This window comes from Mytilus edulis, chromosome 1, assembly GCF_963676685.1.
Source record: "Mytilus edulis chromosome 1, xbMytEdul2.2, whole genome shotgun sequence".
Lineage (NCBI taxonomy): Eukaryota > Metazoa > Mollusca > Bivalvia > Mytilida > Mytilidae > Mytilus > Mytilus edulis.
The window spans coordinates 104,497,827-104,511,446 of NC_092344.1; positions in this window are offsets into that span (position 1 = coordinate 104,497,827).

The following is a 13,620-nucleotide window of genomic DNA, read 5'->3' on the forward strand; positions in this document are numbered from 1 at the left end:
CACGCGTAAAATATCTATTTCACTGTGATATCCTTTATACCAGATACATGTGTTTTCAGTACTTATTCTTAAAGAATATGCTATATGAAATGAGAAAACAAAAATATTCCTTCAATTAAGTATGCCGAACAATGGTGAAGAGTGGAAAAGTGGAACGTTCTCGAAATATTGGCTGCACTTTATGAACTCTATTAAATCTTTTTCATTTTTTTTAATATGGTCAAGAACACTTTTCGCAATATATTCGAAATAAAATTGAGAATGGAAATTGGGAATGTGTCAAATGGACAAGAACCCGACCATAGAACAGACAACAGCAGAAGGTCACCAACAGGTCTGAAATGCAGCGAGAAATTCCCGCACCCGAATACGTCCTTCAGTTGGCCCCTAAACAAATATATATACTAGTTCAGTGATAATGAACGTCATACTAAACTTCAAATTGTACTCAAGAAACTAAACATAATACAAGACTAACAAAGGCCAGAGGCTCCTGTCTTGGGACAGGCGCAAAATTGCGGCGGGGTTAAACATGTTTATAAGATCTGAACCATCCCCCTATACCTCTAGCCAATGCAGAAAAGTAAACGCATAACAATACGCACATTAAAATTCAGTTCAAGAGAAGTCCGAGTCTAATGTCAGAAGATTTAACCAAAGAAAATAAACAAAATGACAATAATACATAAATAACACCAGATTACTAGCAGTGACTGATATGCCAGCTCCAGACTTCAATTAAACTGACTGAAAGATAAAGTCTTCCTCGTATGAATATAAGGCATAATCCTTCCCGTGAGGAGTTTAGTATCATACCATCATATTATATATGAGAAGAACACAACCCGTGTCATGCCAACAGCTGGTTTTTAAATAAATGTGTTTAGTTCCGATGTAAAGACCCTAGAAGTGAATCAATATTGACGCTAAAATATGCAATCTTTAATGACATGACAACAGTATCGTAACTATATCCCTTTTTAATAAGTCTATTTATCTTTTTTGAATGAGAATATTTAGAAGTTGGAATTGGATCATTTGAACTATGGAAAGGATCCTGCCTTATAGTGTTAAAATTGATTTGTCAGGGAATAAGATAAGCTAAAACAAGAATTAAATATGAAACATTTCAAGAGAAAACCAGTATATTTGAACATCTTAGACTTAAAACAAACGATTTGTCATTTTGAATTGTTCTACATTTGTCATTGCAGGGCCTTCTATAACTAACTATGCGGTATGGACTTTTCTAATTGTTGTAGGTCGTACGGTGACCTTTAGTTGTTAATTTCTGTCTCATTGGGCTCTTGTGGAGAGTTGTCTCATTGGAAATCATACCACTTCTTCTTTTATATATTAACAACTCGAAATGAGCAAATTGACAGTTAACCGGGCTTCTATATTTTCTATGTTTTCTCAGTACCAGTGTCTGCCAAACGCGACAACTCCTATTTGAAATTGTAAATTTTTCTCATCTTTTAACAGCAATGAACCAAGTTCACCAGTGCATGGATTATCTATTTCTTAACTCATTCTCTAAATTCGAGAGCTGCTACTTCTACTCAGACTTTATAAATGTCATCGATGTGTGAGAAAAATAATACTTATGGGTTAAGTCAAAGAACATCGCTTCCTTATTCCGAAACAATTCATAGGTAAGTACCTTAGATATATATTCAGTGCCAACTTCACAATTGCTACAGGATGGCTTTGAGTTGTACATTCTACTGATCAGGGTTTTTTTCACATAAAAAAAGTATCACTCAAAACACCTACAACGGACATAGTTTAAAAAGGCTATGATGATTTAATAAAAATTCTTTATTTGAGAATTTTGGCAAAAAAGTTTGATTTTAGAAAATTAAGGTGCAATTTTCTTGTTCCGAAAGTCTTTGGTTTTATAGACTTGTGTACATGCTGTGTCAAGTTTGTCATTAGAGTATTGGGCATTACAATTTTTTTTAATTTTCTTTTATGAATTTGTGATCAGTTAATGTGATTTTTTTTTCATAATTAAAAAATAAGGCAATCGTTAAGTGCATAATTGTTTGCACCTTTCCTAAGTAAGACCTATGTCAGGAATCTGATCTTCAGTAGTTGTCGTTTGTTGATGTCGTTCATAAGTGTTTCTTGTGTCTCGTTTTTATATATATTAGACCGTTGGTTTTTCCGTTTAAACGGTTTTACACTAGTAATTTTGTGGGCCCTTTATAGCTTGCTGTTCGATGTGAGCCAAGGCTCCGTGTTGAAGACCGTACTTTGACCTATACTAGTTTACTTTTATAAATTGTGACTTGAATGGAGAGTTGTCTCATTGACACTCATACCACATCTTCTTATATACATCATGCACATATACATGCATGTATAGGTGACTTATTGCATATAGTCATGATGACTGACACCGGTTAAAAAAGGTTCTGAGGAGTCAAGGATTTAGAAATAATGGTTAAAACTGCATGTCATAGAACACAGAAAAGTCTATTCTTTGAGGCATTCTTATTTAACTTATATTCCATAAACTAAATAAACCGGCCATACCAGATATAGATATGAACATATAGACTTAAGTTTAAATTTCAAACATGGGAGCCAGGAGGTTTTTTCTCCATTCTGTATGCTAGAGCTCTTACTTTTATATGAAAAAGACTGTTAAACACACAGAGAGATAAAAAAAAAAAATCGCCTGTAGGCCACCATTTTGAAAATCTCTAAACCGTCCTTGGAAGTACGGTTAAAGGGTTCATTAACCAAATAACCAATTGGTTTATAAGAACAAAAAATAATAAAACATTGAACCAATAACCAAACTTCAACCAGGTTAATGGTTAAAGAAAATAAAACACGCCTTTAGATTGCATTATACAGGTAATGAAAATGCGTCATTCGATTCTTTTTAGGGGTTAAATAAGAGAAATGTGTGCAAATGTGTACGATAATGTGAAGGTCTGACAAAGTCCGTGTCATAATGAGTGGGAAATTCTGTAGATGTTAACCAAATTCATCAAGAGGTGCTGGAGCAATTGCGGATACAAACTGATGTTATCCTTTTATTCAACCTTTTCTGTAAAAAAAAGTTTTAAAAAAAACACGTAATCAATTAAAAGAGTTTCATTATTTAAGATCTAAGTGTGTATGACCAATGCAATTTGTTCTGGTTGGTGTATTTAAGCTTTGCTATCTATGCACGTAAAAAAAAAAGTTATGTAGTTTCGCAAAAAAAATAACTTTTTAGCTTTTAAAACTACAATCGATTAAATTCGGCAAATTGAATTGTCAGCAACTTTACTATCAAAAACTCAAGTTCATATGCATATCTTCATTGTTTGGTTATGATCACCATTCTGAAATAAATGTGTTTCAAAACAGTATTGAGTATTTAGAGGCCAGCTGAAGCACGCCCCTGGGTGTAGGATTTTTTCGCTGTGTTGAAGACTCATTGGTGGCCTTTGGCTGTTTTCTGCTCTTTGGTCGGGTTGTTGTCTTTTTGAAACATTCCCAATTTCCATTCTCAATTCTATCTTGAAGATTTTCCACATTTTGATTACATGATATCACTAGTGCTAAAAGGGCTTTAAATGTTGTCAATGTAAAATGGGTTTTTTTTGTAATTAAAGTTTTGTTACAGTTTATCATGTAACACATGTAATAATGTTACAGGTTTTAATCCTTTTAATCTTATAAATACTTAAATTATTGGCCTTTTATTTACAAATTAACTATGCTTTCAATTGAATAAAGTTTTAGTGTATGTTTGTTCGGCACATAACAAGTTTACAAATATGAATACATTTTTTTTAGAAGTAGGAAGCACACGGTTCTCATTGCTCTTTTATTGGCAATTCAACACAAATAAAGGTATGCTCAGATTTTTATATTATCAAAACAAGTTGGAAATTAAAGATCGCAGCTACATATTTCGGTATAAATTTGTGTATTTTGATAACAAAACGCACTGTTCGTGAATAAGCTATAATTTTTTCTTGTTGTTGCCCCCCACTTTTTTTCATTGTGAGTTTCATGGAGTTATTTAGATTGGCGGGAGTAATATTATTTCTTTGAAAAAGGAAAACCTTGTGGAACATTCGTTTTTTGTAACAATTTAACACGCCCGGTCTGTTTTTAAAATGTTGTGCGTTGTTTCATTTAAACTAAACACAAGAAATAAACAATACTAAACAAAATACAAGAAATAAACAATATAAAACAGCCATCTAAGTAACGTTACAAATGATCTAAAATGTATTTGTGGAATTTGAAACCGAACTGTAATTTAGGTCGTTCGTACATATGAGTTTCGAAAAATGCCATAACTAAATGGGATAAAATTGGGGCAACTTTTTTCCCATGGCTGTACCAGATATTTGCCTGTAAGATTTCCCGTTGAAATTTAAGTAGTTATTTTGAAAGGGAAACAGATATATAGTTGAAAGTTGTTTAACTATAAGCATACTTCCATAACCATATCACAAGGAATTGTGAGAGCGTGTCGCTGGAAACCCTGAAATTACAATGTACCAAATAGCACTTCAAATGTATGAGTTGGGGGTTATTCGGGATTTTCAAGTTCGTGAATCTAACAATTCTTGCTCCAAATGTAAAGTAAAACAGGGATTAAATTCAGACGACGAACTGAAAAATTGTTTTACAACGTATTTTGTTTAAAATTACTTAAGCTATCGTGCATTATTTCAGAACGTTTATGAAGTGAATATTACTACCTCTACTCGTCTGGAGTGAAAGCATATTGTCGATACATCAGGTGTTGTACTATAGCTGGACGTTTTGGAAGCATGGAAGAATTGATTGTTGGAGGGGTGGTAGGAGGAACAATATGTATATTCATAGTATTATTCATGATTATTTGTTTCTGTTTTAAATCTGAGGAACGCCATAACAGAATCAGACAGATAAATATACAACCAGCAAACGATATCTTTATTAGTGAGTATTGTATGATAAACAATTAACGAATCATTGCAACAATTGAATATACATTATAAAATGGTCTAAATATGATCTTTTATTTGAAAGAACGGTACATAATGGAAACGATTAGAATGAAATTCATAACAGTGTAGCTATGGCCATTCATTGACTGGGGGAAATTAGGTGAACGTTCGTCTGTAATGCCCACTGCTCACGACGTACTTATCATAAAAATTTAAACTGTGAGGTCACCAAAGGTTCTAAACGCCTAAATAAAATAATTAAAAATACTTATCAGGAATAACCTTTGTAATTTGAAAATAAATAAAAATGGCCTTCAACACGGAGTCTTGGCTCACACCGAACAGCAAGCTATAAAGGTTGAATACTTAAAATTCTTTACTTGATTTTTTGTTATGGTTTGACCATCAATTTTCCTAATATGATTATTTTTTTTACTTAATTGGCTTTAAAAGTTACAATGCATGATGTCGTCTGTTTATGTAGTTCATATGTGTTTTTCGTTTCTCGTTGGTTTTCCCGTTTGAATGGTTTTACACTAGTAGTTTTGGGGCCCTCTATAACTTGCTGTTCGGTGTGAGCCAAGGCTCCGTGTTGCAGGTCGTACCTCGACCTATAATGGTTTACTTTTATGAATTATTACTTGGGAGGAGAGTTGTCTCATTGGCACGCATACCACATCTTCCTATATCTATCTATATCTATAGAGTGGGGTGCTCATTTTCGCCATATCTTTCCATGTTTTCCAGAGTTTATGTTCAGGTCTATATGTTTTTGAAGTATACTGATATTTTTATATAAAGATAACTTCAAATGCAAAATATTCTTAAGCCTGAAAACGTGTTTGTTTGAAAATAATCATCTGAAAAGTTAGATTAAAGGGTGTTTGAAATTGCCTGATGTTTTGTCAATGAGGGACACATATTCGCCGTTTTTATACATCTATTTAAACCCAAAAAACTGCAGCTTGAAACAATATTTTTCAAATCAATTTCATTATAAATGGCAAAAGCAGACATTTTAAAGGTGTACAGAACTGAAATTTAGGGCAATCAGTCAAAGATTTACTAAGAAATACTTCTTTGAAATCGTATTATTCATTCGGAAAATTGGCCGAAAATCGTTATCCGTTTTTCGGTCCTTTGCGGTAAGTGCCGCAATTTTGTCGTAGTTTAAAATAAAATCATATTTGTTATAAAAATCTTAGTTACCGGCATATATATTTCTTCCATTTCAGCCATCTTTTGAAGTATTTACAACTCAAAATTATAAAACGGCGAAATTGTGTCCCCGGCGAATATGCCGCGCACCCCACTCTATATTTTTTTTTCAACAAAAGAATACATCACAAGAATATAAGTTTTGTAAGAAACGTGAGAAATTGTGTTGGACTTGAAGATAAGGCAAAGTGACAAATATCTGAAAGAATGAATCGTTTTATGGTATTAAACAAAGAAATCAAATGATTTTTTAATTATCCAGAACTCTTCACAAACAAAACCCACATGTATACGCATTGAATAAATAGTAGGCCATTCTTAAATGATCACACCGTAGAAGTAGTTGTGCTCTTAATCAATGAGATATTTTGTGAATTAACCCCATCAACTTAATAGTTTTTTTTATAATGGATAAACCTATTTTTTTTTATTATTATTAAATAATATCATCTCTGAACATTATTATTCTTATAAATGACACGGTTGTATGTGATGATTATAATAAATATTTAAAACAAATTCCTTTCAAGCTTTGTAAAAAGAAAGTTTCATTTTATGTATCGGAATGTGTAACAAGTGAATTTCAATCCCCACTGGAAGGCCTCTGACAGACTGGGTGAGCATTAAATCATAGCCGTTGACAAACAAGTTACAACCTACAAACGTTTTACTGTCGACCACACTGTTATGCAATTAATTCTATTTGGCTTCCGAAATTGCAAAAATCACAATAATCTTCAGTCTTTTCGAATGTATGTTAATTCAATTAATATATGTTTAGGTGATAGTATTACCATTACTCAGGACTTTTGAACACAAAAATGGATGCTTCTGTGAAGTCATTGATGTGTTGAAATTGACTAAAATATTATTCACACTTTGTGTTTGGCGAAATATTATTATATATAATAAAATTGAGAATGGAAATGGGGAATGTGCCAAAGAGACAACAACCCGACCAAACAAAAAACAACAGCAGAGGGTCACCAACAGGTCTTCAATGTAGCGAGAAATTCCCGCACCCGGAGGCGTCCTTCAGCTGGCCCCTAAACAAATATATACTAGTCCAGTGATAATGAACGCCATACTAATTTCCAAATTGTACACAAGAAACTAAAATTAAAATAATACAAGACTAACAAAGGCCAGAGGTTCCTGACTTGGGACAGGCGCAAAAATGCGGCGGGGTTAAACATGTTTGTGAGATCTCAACCCTCCCCCTATACCTCTAACCAATGTAGAAAAGTAAACGCATAACAATACGCACATTAAAATTCGGTTCAAGAGAAGTCCGAGTCTGATGTCAGAAGATGTAACCAAAGAAAATAAACAAAATGACAATAATACATAAATAACAACAGACTACTAGCAGTTAACTGACATGCCAGCTCCAGACTTCAATTAAACTGACTGAAAGATTATGATTTCATCATATGAACATCAGGCACAATCGACGCTTTTTAAAAGTATAAAATTTGTTTCTAATAGAGTAATGTCTTGTTAAAATCCTTCAAATTCTTTAATTAATTGATTAAAACCAAGATTCCCTCAGGCCGAGGTAGCGTTTAGTAAGATGGATTGGTTGTTCTTTTTTTATGTCCCCTTTAAGCATATTGTTCCTGATGTTTTCTGGTTTTATATATCATTCATTGCCTTTCAAACTTTGGGATATTGAGCATTCTTCATGCAGGTTAATTCACAAAAGTACTAGCAAAATGTATATAAGTCTTATTTTCATTTATGACAATATTTACTTTTTGAATTCCAAAATAAATGATTTACATATCAACTGCTCCGATCATTTGATCGCACAGCTGTTGGGTTTTTAGTTCCCGACAGTATGACCCGTCTAGTTGTATTCCACCGCTAACATAACCCGAATAATTCAGTCCCTCCCCGTATTCGATCTCTTCTACTTGAAATAATCGTAGATCGGCGAAATATAACGACTTAATTTATTCGAGTTACCTCTAACAATGATTAATTAAATCAAATCAAGTAATCAGTTTTAACAAATCTAGTGTAAAAGTTCGGACAAATAAACGAAATTGAAGGGCTAAAATTTTCTAGGGAGAAAGAGAACCTAGACCAATGAAACGATGATTTGTTTATTCACCATGTAACTCACTAATTATATTATTTCATTGATAAATATATTTTTGGCATTCCTAATACATGTTTTTGACTCTAAACTTTCCTTTCAAAAGTTAATAAAAAGTTCAGTACTGTTTGAGCAGGTGTGTGCAAAAACTTATATAACTTCCGAAAGCGTTGAATATTTATTTATGATTACAGGAATACACCAAACAAGGTATCCCCCAAGAGGACCACCACCGGCGTACCCGGGAAGATAACATAAATTAAAGGCAATAACAATAGTATATTCCACGAGGACAACCACCGTCTTACACAGGGAGATAACATAATTTAAAGACAATAATGAAAGTATTGTCCACGAGAACCACCACCGGCGTACTCGGTGAATAACATAAATTAAAGACATTAACATTGGTTTACTGAAGACCACCACCGGCGTACCCAGGAAGATGACATAAATAAAAGACAATAACAATGGTATACTTCACGAGGACAACAACCAGCGTAAAAGGGAAGATAACACAAATTAAAGGCAATAACAATGGTATACTCCAGGATCACCACCAGCGTACCCAGGGAGATAACATAAATAAAGACAATATCAATGGTATAATCCACGACGACAACCACTGGCGTAACTGGGGAGATAACATAAATTAAAGACAATAGCAATGGTGTACTCCAGGATAACCACCGGCGTACCCAGGGAGATAACATAAATAAAAGGCAATTACAGTGGTATACTCCAGGACAACCACCGTCTAAACCGTGGAGATAACATAAATAAAAGACAATAACAAGGGTATACTCCACGAGGACCACCACAGGCGTACCCAGGAGGATAACCTAAATAAAAGACAATAACAATGGTATACTCCACGAGAACATCTACTGGCGTAACCGGGGAGATAATATAAATCAAAGACAGTAACAATGGTGTTCTCCTCGAGGACATCCACCGGCGTAACAGGGGATACAAAATAATTTAAAGGCAATAACAATGGTGTTCTCCTCGGGGACATCCACAGGTATAACAGGGGATATAAAATAAATTAAAGGCAGTAACAATGGTGTTCTCCTCGAGGACATCCACCGGCGTAACAGGGGATACAAAATAATTTAAAGGCAATAACAATGGTGTTCTCCTCGGGGACATCCACCGGTGTAACAGGGGATAGAAAATAAATTAAAGGCAGTAACAATGGTATACTCCACGAGGACAACCACCGGCGTAACCGCGGAAATAGTGTAAATTAAAGGCAATAACAATGATACAAAATATGCAAAGATTCAAACCAGTAACAACAAAGTAGACTGCAGAAAAGTACTCCCAAGAATAGGTCACGAACATACCGTTTTGATGTTTCTGTTGGAAATTCTGTTTTAAGATTTGAATAAATTCGACTTTGTCAAAATTGATCAATCAGAATCAAGAATTAACTCTCATCCCAGTGTTATCAGCTAAGCCGGCGATTAAAATCAAATATTCATATAAAAAAAATACACAAATTTACTCTTACAAATTTCGGACCACAATTTGGATCAATCGTTCATCAACCACTGGAATAAGCGTAAGCAACAATAAATCTTCAGGAGAGATCATGAGAAATTGTGGGGAGATGACGTCTGACAAGGACGCAAATTATCGACGAATGATTACAGCAGGTTTCACTGGCGTTTTTGTTTTGAAATATAAAAGTAAAATGAAAATTATAAAAGTAACTTTAATTTAATGCATAATAAAAATATATAAGACAACAATAACTGTTTTTAAAACAGTGCTGACTCCACCCTTTCCATTCAACTTTTCTTTTACAACTTCACAACAGTACAACCCGACTTGTCTGTTAAAACAAATCTGACTAAGATTTTTCAAATGACTTTAATGTTTGTAATTTCCGTAACAGTATGGTAGCTCCGAGCTTAATTAATTGTAGTCCACTGTTTTGATATGTTACTACTTATGAATAAGTTATTTGTCACATAATATGAATAAATGAATTAAAAATGGTGATTGTTTTGACGTCAAATAAATAAATAAATGAATATTGCAACGCTCCTGGTATTCTTTGTATTTGGCACAAGGGAATATGATTTATATTGTTACAATTTGAATATCATTGTTATCTCGTTAATGGCATGTATACATAATCCAGAGACCTTTGTGTGCATGAGCACGATGCTGGAATAGGTATAGTTACATTTTTTCTAACAATGCTCCCATTTTCATTGGTACACCACAGACGCACTATTTTCTGTCTTACAATTGTGATACTGCATTGAGAATGCTCACTCTCTCTTTGATTACAACTCCCGATGCAAATAAAGTTCAGAACTGTTTTTTTGAGACAATTTTCTCTTTCTATGACTTCTCTGATAAATTTTCGTTTGCAAGAAAAACTTCCACCACACATGATCAATAGCACCAACACTAATTTCCATGGAACTATTATTGAATTATTCATTATGTTTTGTTCTGAAAAAAAAAGTAATTTTTAATCGATTTTAAGGCCACTCATATTGAACTATACGATGGTATCTAGACAGGTTAGACAGCAGGAGTTAAGGTAATAAAAAGTTTGCCATGGCGGAATTTTATTAAAACATTGCGTTGTAAGTGTAACTTTTACTCTTTTATTTAAGCATGTCCTCAAGGATTAATATATGTGTGATAATTGTCTGTAAATTTCAGTTCATTAATATATATATATATATACATGTTTAATTGTGCTTCTGGTAATTCATATTTCTTTCGGGCAGGTCTGATGTTTTGGTTGTACTGTTGTAAATGGTTTACTCTCTAGCGTTTTTTAAAGGTTATTTTTTAGTGAGCGGACGAAGGTTACTTCAGAAACACACGTTGTCTGAACGGAAAGCATACCTCATGTTTAATTTACGAATTGCTGAAAATATGTGACTTATGTCATCAGGACTCTTTGATCATCTTTAAGATTCTGGCTTAGTGAAACAAAAAAGAAGGAAGTTCTAAAAAATATATAATTTACAAAAATGCATGAGTGAAAAAAAGCAACTTACCGGCTATATCGGAACAATCGAAATGTCAATATCCTCTCCATAATTTACCTCTTATAGTCCTATTTCTTTTACCTAACTGTACTTGGGAGTTACTCCGCCCATTGGTTTATTGTAAATAAGGCTTATTTTTTAATAAGTCATGTTTCTTAATAGAAGAAATAATCCAAAACTCTAGCAGTGCCAAGTTTATATTTGTAAGAATAGTAAGAAATGATGAATGAAGATTTAAAAAGACATATATGGGTCATAGCCATTGACAAAAACAAAATTTACTTATTTGTACTGAAAAGGTATTTATGTAAACACGTCAATCAAATACTAAAATTATCATGTATCAATTTGACAGCGTTAGTCATTTTTCTTGTCTATTTCCTTAATGTTACAGAAGTTTTTAATAAGATATAGGTAAATTATACAATAGAATACAGATTGTTGAAAGTCAACATAATGTTTGAAAAATAGTTAATGAATCTTCCTCTGATCTTATATATTGAACGAGACATATACATACGGAATATTTTTAAAAAATCTCTTAGATAGCTCGTGCGTGTGTGTGTGTGGGGGGGGGGGGGGAGGGACTCAAGATAACAAGTGGAGACAACCTCTGAATAGAATTAGTAAGTTTAGTCCCAGGGTATTCCCAGGGTATTTCTCCTCCAACGTGCGTAGGTTTGTTTTGCATGATTTCTATCCCTATCAAATACTTTTCATTTAACATTTATCATCAAATTTTGAAATCAAATATTAGCCCTTGATTTACATATTGATCATGCTGCATGCAAATTGTTTATTACTCTTCCGGTCACGAAAAAAAGGAAAAACAACAAGAAAAAATTACTTTCGGAATTTGAAGTCCATAATGCTCTTCGTACTTTATTTTACATCTTAACTTTTATTCGAGAGTCGATGATGAGTTTTTTATAGACGAAACATGACGCTGTTTTTCAACCAATATAATAGTAAACAGACGGTCATATGTCATATTCAGTATTGTCACAATAGAAAAATAAAATGGATGGTTTGTTTACTGTGTAAAACCTAAATTATATGAACAATTCGTTAAACAGCGCACATATACCAAGTATAATACCAAGACAATCCTGCAAACGGGTATGTAAATCTTCATTCCGGTTTGCTAAGGATATGGTCGGGATTTGAATGTCCGAACTTAGTTCTGTAAATTTTCTGCTTTTGTTTGTCCTCCACATGTTTTTGTTTACTTTAACTTCAATGTGTAACAGTTCACATATGTATGTCTGCCTGTCGATCTACGCTTCTTCAGTCTGTAGTCTACTAATGTTCTCAACTAGAGTTACTCTTTTAAAGCCTTTCCCTATTTTATTGTAAGGATCTGTTACTTCATGTAATAATTGCAAAGCACATTAAATATTTACAATACACATGACACTGTTACATTTCATGAGAGGTGTTTGTTGTTATTCTGTTGTTATGTAGTATTATAATATCTATTCATGTATTTCTCTGTCCTGGGTGTTCTTGCGTTTATTTGTAATGTATCCCATTAACGTAATATTATCATTCTTGCTGGGTTTTTTTTACATTGCCATATATAGGCGAAATGTTTGGCTAGCTATAAAACCAGGTTAAACTCACCATTTTTTTCCCATAAAATGACCTGTGCCATATCATGAATATGCACGGCAGTTATCTAGTAGTCCTTTTCTATGTATGTTTGCGTTTGTTTTTCTTGCAGTTCAGTGTTTCTATTGTCTATTTCTGTTATAGTTGAATTGTTTCCCTCGGTTTTAGTTAGGATCGATTTATAGGTATTGGTATTAAACAGCGGTATAGTCAAAACGGAAAGTCCCTAATCAAATGGCAAAATCAAAAGATACATTTTGTAAAACACATCGATCAAACGAATGGACAACAACTGTCATATTCCTGACTTAGAACAGGCATTTTTAAATGTAGAAAATGGTGGATTGAATCTGGTTTAATAGCGCTAAATCTCTCACTTTTATGACAGTCGCATCAAATTCCGTTTTTTTTTTACAAAACAGAACAAGCGTGAACAAAACAGACGGTAAAATAGTCAAAATATGGTTACAGCAGTCATCACTATGTTACAATCTTAAGACAAACAAACATTTACAAAAAACGGAACCAGTTCAAAAAGCCAAAAATGATTCATTTGCGAAATGCATATATGTATGTGATTAGAAGTCCACCAGAAATGCATACACAACAGATAGCTTTGACTTTATTCCTGTTTTTATACCTTTTATCTCCCGACCATATTACCTGAACAATCATAGCCATAATTATGATCAAGGCACTGAACAGCAGATCCCGA